Source organism: Schistocerca gregaria, chromosome 4, assembly GCF_023897955.1.
Source record: "Schistocerca gregaria isolate iqSchGreg1 chromosome 4, iqSchGreg1.2, whole genome shotgun sequence".
Classification (NCBI taxonomy): domain Eukaryota; kingdom Metazoa; phylum Arthropoda; class Insecta; order Orthoptera; family Acrididae; genus Schistocerca; species Schistocerca gregaria.
The window spans coordinates 63,531,613-63,539,955 of record NC_064923.1 but is presented as its reverse complement, the minus strand read 5'-3'; positions in this window follow the sequence as shown (position 1 = coordinate 63,539,955).

The window sequence follows — 8,343 nt, the reverse complement described above, 5'->3', positions numbered from 1 at the left end:
ACACACACACACACACACACACACACACACACACACACACACACACACACATACACGCACGCACGCACACACAAACAGTGACATTGATTTCAGTGAGGGTGACAACTACTGTGTGTTGAACAACACATGCAGCAGTCAGATCCTCAGTTGGCGTCGAGTGGATGAGATTTTTCAATTACCTTGCATTGCAAGAATTGTAAGGAGTGGACTGAAAGTAAATGGACTTGTATGCTAAAGAGCTGGGGCAAAGCAAAGCTTGACCGAATATCAGATAATTGATCACATGGGCTTTGTGGACGAGTATACTTTAAGTAACCAACCCACCCACGATCATTACGTAAGATTTCTCGAGGGCGTGATGGTTTATTTCCCATCATACGTTTTCTATATTCATCCAAAGGTCGCTTGTATTTGTAGGGACTCATGGCAATGACCTTGTTACCTCTGCCCACATATTCTCTATGTTGTTGATGTTCCGTGATCGTGGAACAAACGGCAACAGCTTTATCCTCTCTTGGCCCTGGAACCAATCTTGCACTGCTCTACTATGATGGATGGGTCTCTGCTCCTGTAAATACATTGTTATCTCGTTAATTCATATATTTATATTTAAATAACGTATTTGTAATAATCACATTGGATTGTTATTTTCCACAGTGTTTAAGAATTCATTCCTTGTCATAGGTAAGTGATCTGGATTCAAAAGTCCGATTAAGAATGTGGTTCGACCAGTCTATCATATGATGATAGTCGTAGTCGGATATCCACATTAAGACTGACTGACTGAATCCGATTAGGACGATTTTGTATCGAAATGACATTACAGAAATGGGATAATTCGAACGTCCGTATTGCAACAATGATGCGCCCATAAATTCCGATGATGGAGTAACAGGTAGCAACTGTCTAAGAAAAAGTGAGAAATATGTCGTCTAGCAGCAATGTAACGTAATTATAACCCACATTTATGTGATGGAAATTCTGAATCGAGCAATACACATCTATTTCAGTGGTGGGAAGATACTCCATATCAAATTTTCTGATGACATAATAATAATAAAAATACCGTGTAGCCGATAGGGGAAACCCTCCCCCACATGGTGGTACCGAGGAAATCAAAAATTGGATGAACCAAATACTAATACAATCCTGGACGGCTACTCAATCCGTTGAACCCAAAATCCAGTCGCGTTTGAGTGAAAATCACTGCTACTCTGGTCACCGTCTGTCATCTCAATGAGGTTGGCTGAAAATATTTGCTTCCAGAGGCTTCAACACCCTCTGGGCCTGTCTGGTCCCGGTATCAATCAGGCCAAACCAATTAAACACAAGAAAACATGAACTATGCAAGCAAAGGTAACTTTACCCCAGGTTGTTAACAATCTGGCCACCGATAGGCAGCAGTTGGATTTTCGTGTTCTGGGGAGTCCAGGTCCGCACGGCAGAGAATATCGGAAATCTCTGGTAAATTTCCCTACAAGCAAAAAACATTCATTTAAAAACTAAACATCGATACATTGATCCAAACAAGAATCCTCAATAATCTCACAAAAGGAAACGACTGCCAAAACATCTCATCCTTGCTCGTCAAGAACCACAATTAATTGACAGTTAAAACTTGCTTTACGGAAACCACGGCATCTTCAAGAGCCAAATACAACGAAAGGTAGCGAAAGGCGTACCAATCTTCGGCACAGCATTTCTCGAACACAGACCTATCATCAACTCTGTCAAAGAAATCGCACCCATCAACAATCGACTTATGACTATGCTCATTCAGAGCCCCTATAAAAGATATACACTCGTATATACTATGAGCCCAATTCGCGAAGATGACGTGAAAATTCTAATGGAAGACTTCAACTCTCTATTTGGGACAGAAAAAACCTGTAGAAAAATCATTGGCACAAATTCAACACACCGAAACGCTTACACCATCGGCACACGTCTGACTGACATTTGCCAACACTTCAACCACGAAAGAATGCCTTCCCACTTTAGGAAGTAGCCTGCCCCAAGAAACATGTTTGGCTACCAGGTGCAAGACGCTTTCGTTCGCCTTTCGAGACTCCCTGGAAGCCAGATTTTTAATTCTTTTGTAGCAGAGCTACAAGCAGGCAGATACAAACGCAATAATGGAATCGTAAGACAACGCTCGAGGAAAATGCGTCTTGCTAGTTTCAGTAACCCTTAGTGTCAGAGCAAAAACCTTACGGTACTGCAAAATTCATAATGACGACATATTTTTTTGTTGTTGTGAATACATAATTATATCTATGAAATGCCACATTTTCATAATCATTGCGAATGACACAGGAAATTAAGCAAATACTGATCTTTTCGAAGTCAAAAGTCGGTAATATCCTACTAATTCTTGTTGAAATAGGCTCAATCGTCTTACAGGTACTTAATGGTTTATTAAGATAGTCTGCCGTCGTGATGTTTCTGTAGTAAGCTGAACTTAATTTGTATTAGTAGAGTGAATATTTTAATTGGATTTTCCATCAGTTTACCAAACGCTACAGTAATCATCAAAGAGAAATTAATCAGCAAAAGAATTTTATTTCACGATATCTAAAACGATCTGACATGCTAAAGTTTTTTACAAATTCTACGGCAGTAGAAACCTACTGGTTCCAACGTTATCATTATACCAGAGTAGTTTTAAGAGTATTTTCGTCTAGAAATGAATTGCGTTGACGGATGGTCGATCAAGAGCGGGAAAGGTAAAACTTTACAAATATACGACTAGAGGTACCAGTGCTTGAGAGAGGACTTCTCAATCAATACAAGTGCCTGAGAGACGACTTTAATTTCAATCTCCTGGATAGTTTTGTTTCTCAAATCAAGACGTTCGTTATCATGCAGTAGCACATGTGATGTAGTTGTGTTGCTCGATTTTCTTACGCTGAGACCGAAAGGTGTCTCAGTAGTTGGCAACACATTCCATCTGTGTTGCACACAGCCCTTGAGTTGAATTCGTAGCCCAAAACATACTTTTGGAGCTATCAGATGTAAAATATTATGTTCACACTACTCTTTGTTGGAGTTTATGTCTTGTGGAGGGGCTCAGCCTTTCACTTCTTCTTAGGAAGTTAACGATAATGGCATCATAACACGTCACCTGTAACAGTACTGCATACGAATGCTCAATGAGCGACGTGATGTCGTTCAATAATAGTCACCCCGTTGATTTTTGTAGTTCCGAATTAGAGCATGCAGTACTCCCACACCAGACTTCTGAACTTTGCCTGTTGAATGCAAATGAAGCATCGTGTTAAAATGGTAATCTATCACATATACCAGTAGTCGAGACTTCCTTAATGTGGAAAATCACTCATGCCAGAACGATCTTTGTTGAAACAAGAATATCATTATCTGGCGTATTTTTCCCAAAAGCACTCGCTCCACAGTCAAATCAAATCTTTCTAGCTGCCTCCTCTGCATTCACCCCTCTGTTATACCAAAAGGAAACGTTGTGTTGCAGATATTTGACCTATTTCCACTTGCGACTCAATTTTACAGTGCTTAACCGTAGTTCATGATTTTCAAGTATGCAAATCCAGTGCTTAACTGCCAGATGATAACTAGAACTTCAAAATCGAAAATGACAGTTGATACATGCAGTGACAGCGTGGCGCCGCGTTCACATGGGCGGCGCCTTATCTCAGGCGGCGGGTGGCGTCTGGCCGGTGGCCGTTAGCCGCTGAAGCGCGAGGAAACGCCCGAGCGTAAGCTATTATGATCGCGACGCAGCCACGAGCTGTCCTGCGGAAGTGTTTCTGGAATACTTGTTTTTGCTGGTGGTCAGAAAGTTAAGCGAATTGTGTTCGATGTTCAGTCAGACTCATAACCTTAGATCAGCTGTGGTTAAAAAAAAATTACATTTGGACGCGAACGGCGACTATAAGTTTAGAACGCCACTTCTTTTTTTCATTTTGCTCGATATTGTTCATTGCGTTTGGCCTGGGCGGACGTCACAAGACATCCGTTCAAGTTCATCGTGGATTTTTTGACTCAGCTTATTATTGTTTTTTTTTTTTTTTTTTATCACAGAGAGCACGCAGCCCTGTGACAGAACATGCTGAGCTACCGTGCCGGCTGCCACTAGACCATGCGCTCACATATTCCGACAATGTCTCGGAAGTAGACAACACTTCCTCTTTACACTTCCGCATCTTACAGTGTTCCCATACTGTGCATATGGCCGGACTTACAGTTGTTAGTGGCGGTCAGTGTTATTGGCCACCTTAAGTGAATGACTCTGTGGCTGCCAGCCGGCGGTCAGTTTTATTGTCTAAGACTGTACATTATTGCTACTGAATGTGCAAGATTCAATAGAGGTGAAGTGGTGCTAGACTTATTAGATAATCCATATTTGAAAATGTAGAAGGAACAGGACAATGTGTAGCACAGTTTACACCTTTAATGAAAAGGTTACTTGTGTAGTGGATAGAGATCCGGACGTTTCTGCTGTGTTACAGACTTCTGAGGATGCTACCCAAATCGGAAAAATGTGGTTATTATGTGTGTTTCCCGGACAGACATTTGTTGTAGGTACAGTAAAAGTAAGAAAACAATAATACTGAAATTCTGCTACCTGTAAAGATCCAAGATTTACATCTTTACCGGAATCTTCTTATCAACTCCAGCTTGAGTGTGGAAATGTTTGTTGGGGCAAATTTTTTGCAAAAATGCAAAGGCAAAGTGGATTTTTGAATTAACAATGCTGTCCTTACAATAGATGGTAAAATGACATTATTCCTTTTACAGGCTGAAGTCATATACTGTGTGTCACTATAATTAAAGTTTCCTTATTTAACACGCTATAACATGGAAACTAAGTAAAATGGTTCAAATGGCTCTAAACACTATTGGACCTAACATCTGAGGTCATCAGTCCCCTAGACTTGGAACTACTTAAACCTAACTAACCTAAGGACATCACACACATCCATGTCCGTGGCAGGGTTCGAGCCTGGTACCGTAGCAGCAACGCTGTTCCGGACTGAAGCTCCTAGATCCACTCGACCACCGCAGCCGGCTGGAGACTTATTACCGTACTAGGACAAAACGTAGTAGCTTTAAAGTCAAGGATATGGGGAACACAAATAATGCATACCATTACATACTGGTACCATTACTGCTACAAAAGCGGCTAAATACGGCGCCCATCAGTGCCCAGAAGAGTATGAATGCGCAATGCTGCATTCTACACAGCATATCGAAACATGTCCATAGGTATGCTGGCTGTCTCTCTGGATATGCTGTGCTTCAGATCAGCTCATGTGTGGATGTTCCCCTGGTAAACACTGTCCTTTAGGTAGTCCCACAGCCAGAAATCACAGGGAGTGTGATTAGGTGATCGTGCCGGTCAAGCATGTGGAAACCGTCGGTTGACAATTCTATCGTTCCCAAATGTGTTTCGGAGAAACAGGTGAACTTCACGAGCGATGAGCGGTAGTGCCCCATCTTGCATGAAAACTGTTGATTTCAATGCGTGCCTCTCCTGTAGAGCGAGTTTGACCATGCTGAAGAAGCGTATACCAGTAACACTGGCCAGTCACGCGGGACGTCTTTGGTCCTTAACGGCCGACCTGTTCAAGAAAGAATGGGGCAATGATGAACATAGCCGTGAAGCCACACCATGAGTGACACATTCACCATACGGAGAAATGTCATGCACGTAACTGGAAGTGAAAATTCCCACACTCGGCAGTTCCTTGTACGGTTACAGCTCACCCGTCAGCGAAAAATGGGCTTCATGTGTTCAAAGCACGGTCCAGGGCCAGCCCTCGTCAACTTCAGTCCCTGCGAGAAATTGGGAAGTGAAGTCAACACGTCATTGTGCGTCCTGTGGTGCAGGCTGATGGCTCATGTACGGCTACTCTTTGAGAATGGTTCGAAGCACATTCCATACAGTGAATCGCGGGATGTTCAACTGTCGTGACACAGCCCGCGCACTGCCTCACGATCGGGAATTACGCACAGCTTTATCTGTCATAGCACCAGTTCTCTCATCAGCCGCGGGGCAGTGCCACCGGTTTTCGGCCTCTTCCCGGAGGGATGCCCACTTCCCTACAGTTGATTCGAATTTCTTTATCGTACTCCGCACAGCAAGTGAAGAAAGAGGACCCTTCCGTAATATTGTCACCGGCGATATTGTCGAACAGCAGCTGCAGGGTTAATGTTGTTTTGATAACAGAGCACCGGCCGGTGTGGCCGAGCGGTTCTAGGTGCTTCAGTCTCGAACCGCGTGGCCACTACAGTCGCAGGTTGAAATCCTGCCCATGGCATGTATGTGTGTCATGTCCTCTGGTTGTTTAGTTTTAAGTAGTTTTAAGTTCTAGGGGACTGATGACCTCAGATGTTGTCCCATAGTGCTCAGAGCCATTTGAAGCATTTGATAACAGAGCCGCACCAATAATGCCCTGCCCTTTTGTACAAGCTCATGCTGACACCTCAAGAAGTGCACTATAACTATATAGCTGCGCGATACTACGAATCACGATGTCTGATCACGGCAGCTGGTGGTCATAGTTGGAAGTGAACAGTGGTGCTGTGACAAATGGAAATTCAAGCACCCCATACTCTAGAACAGGGGTTCCCAACAAAATTTTCTCGAGCACCCCCTCATCGAGCATGATTGGTACCTTGCCATATCACAGTATAAAGTACCTAGAAAGCCAAATTAATAGTATTTTTATATGTTTTCTATTTTGGGTTCTTATAAAAAACATTGACATTTAATTATTGATAAAATATTGAGCTTTAAACTTTTTCAATTTAGCCATCATTATTATTGTCAAATTTTTGATTATTACTCAAAATCTTTGTCTTCAAATCTGGGTGTTTAATATAACAAACCCCTTAAAAAAATTGAGTATTACCTGACAATGACAGGAAAAAATTATAAGTGAGTGTACTGGTCTTTCAAGTGCACTACACTTGAGATTGCATCGAGTATACATGTGTGAAAAATAAGAAAACACTAATTACATACAATGTTACAACAGAGTACTCCTTCAGTATACAGTTAGTTTAAATTTTTTTCAGTCTGACCTTTGAGTCCATTATTCCTGAAATATTAGGTTCTGAACTTGAAACTTTTACTCTGAAATCCGACCGCATGTCGAGCCTATTCCTATATTTGCTTTCCATGAAACAAGTGAAAGAAAATACTTGCTCACACCGATATGTGGCTGCAAATGGAAGGACCTTTTTCATTGCCTTATCTCCAAGTTTCTTGTAGTCCTTCCGTGCTGATGCCCAGATGTCTGTAATTTTATCACCGATGAAAACGTTCATCACCGTACCGCAGCTGGACAGATCCACAAGTTGACCTTGCTCTTCTTCAGTGAGGCCTTGTATTTTGTCTATTTCTTCACAGGTGAAGGGATTTAGAATTCATTTGGCGTCAGGGTCAGGTTCAGGGAAATACTCTCTAAAAGTGGTGGCTAGGCTGCATAGATGCATTGATCTTGATCTGGTCAGGTCACTCCAGATCACTCAGATGACTCCAAGAATTGTTTTAAAGTAGAAAAGTTAGTTAGTGACTCGTTTTCTATCCTTAACTCCCAGCTCTGACACTTTTTGACAATAGCACTAATCATATCCTCGACTTTGGACATGTATACATTTTTTTCCTTGTAAACTCAAGTTTAACACATGCAAGTGTTCAAACACATCAGCTATGTACTGAACTGAGCCTAGCCAAGATAAGTCAGTGAGAAAATTCGTATGCTTTGTATCAAGAAGGAAGACAAGAACATCGTCTCAAAGTTCAAAAGATCTTGACAAGATCCTACCTCGAGAAAGCCCTCTTACTTCTGTACGAATAACAAGTTGCTCATGCTCACTGCCGATCTCTTTACACTCTAGGAAGACACTAGACGCAGAATTTAGCTTTCGCTAAAGCTCTGCTCATGTAAGAAGCGGACAAAACGAAAAATCTCTTATCATACGAAATATATTTAATATATTTTTTATTCTAATAGCATCTTGCGGACCCCTCTGGCATAGCTCGCGGACCACCTGTGGGGAACCACTCCTCTAGAAAATAATGACACCAAGTTTGGTACTCGTACGGTAATTAGTTTCCGTGCTATAATATGTTAAGTAGGGGAAAATTAGTTATAACGATCCGGTGCGTCGGAAGAGCAATGTGACATACCTGTATGATACGGTTCAAAAATGGAAGATATAGTTAATTACGATGAATATAGACACCTTCGTAATCGACTGGCCTAAGGGGACGCGAGATCCCTGCAGTTCCAGGTGTTTGACGAACACCAGGCAACACGAGATGGTGATATTATTTAACTTTCGTTTAGTATTGTCAAT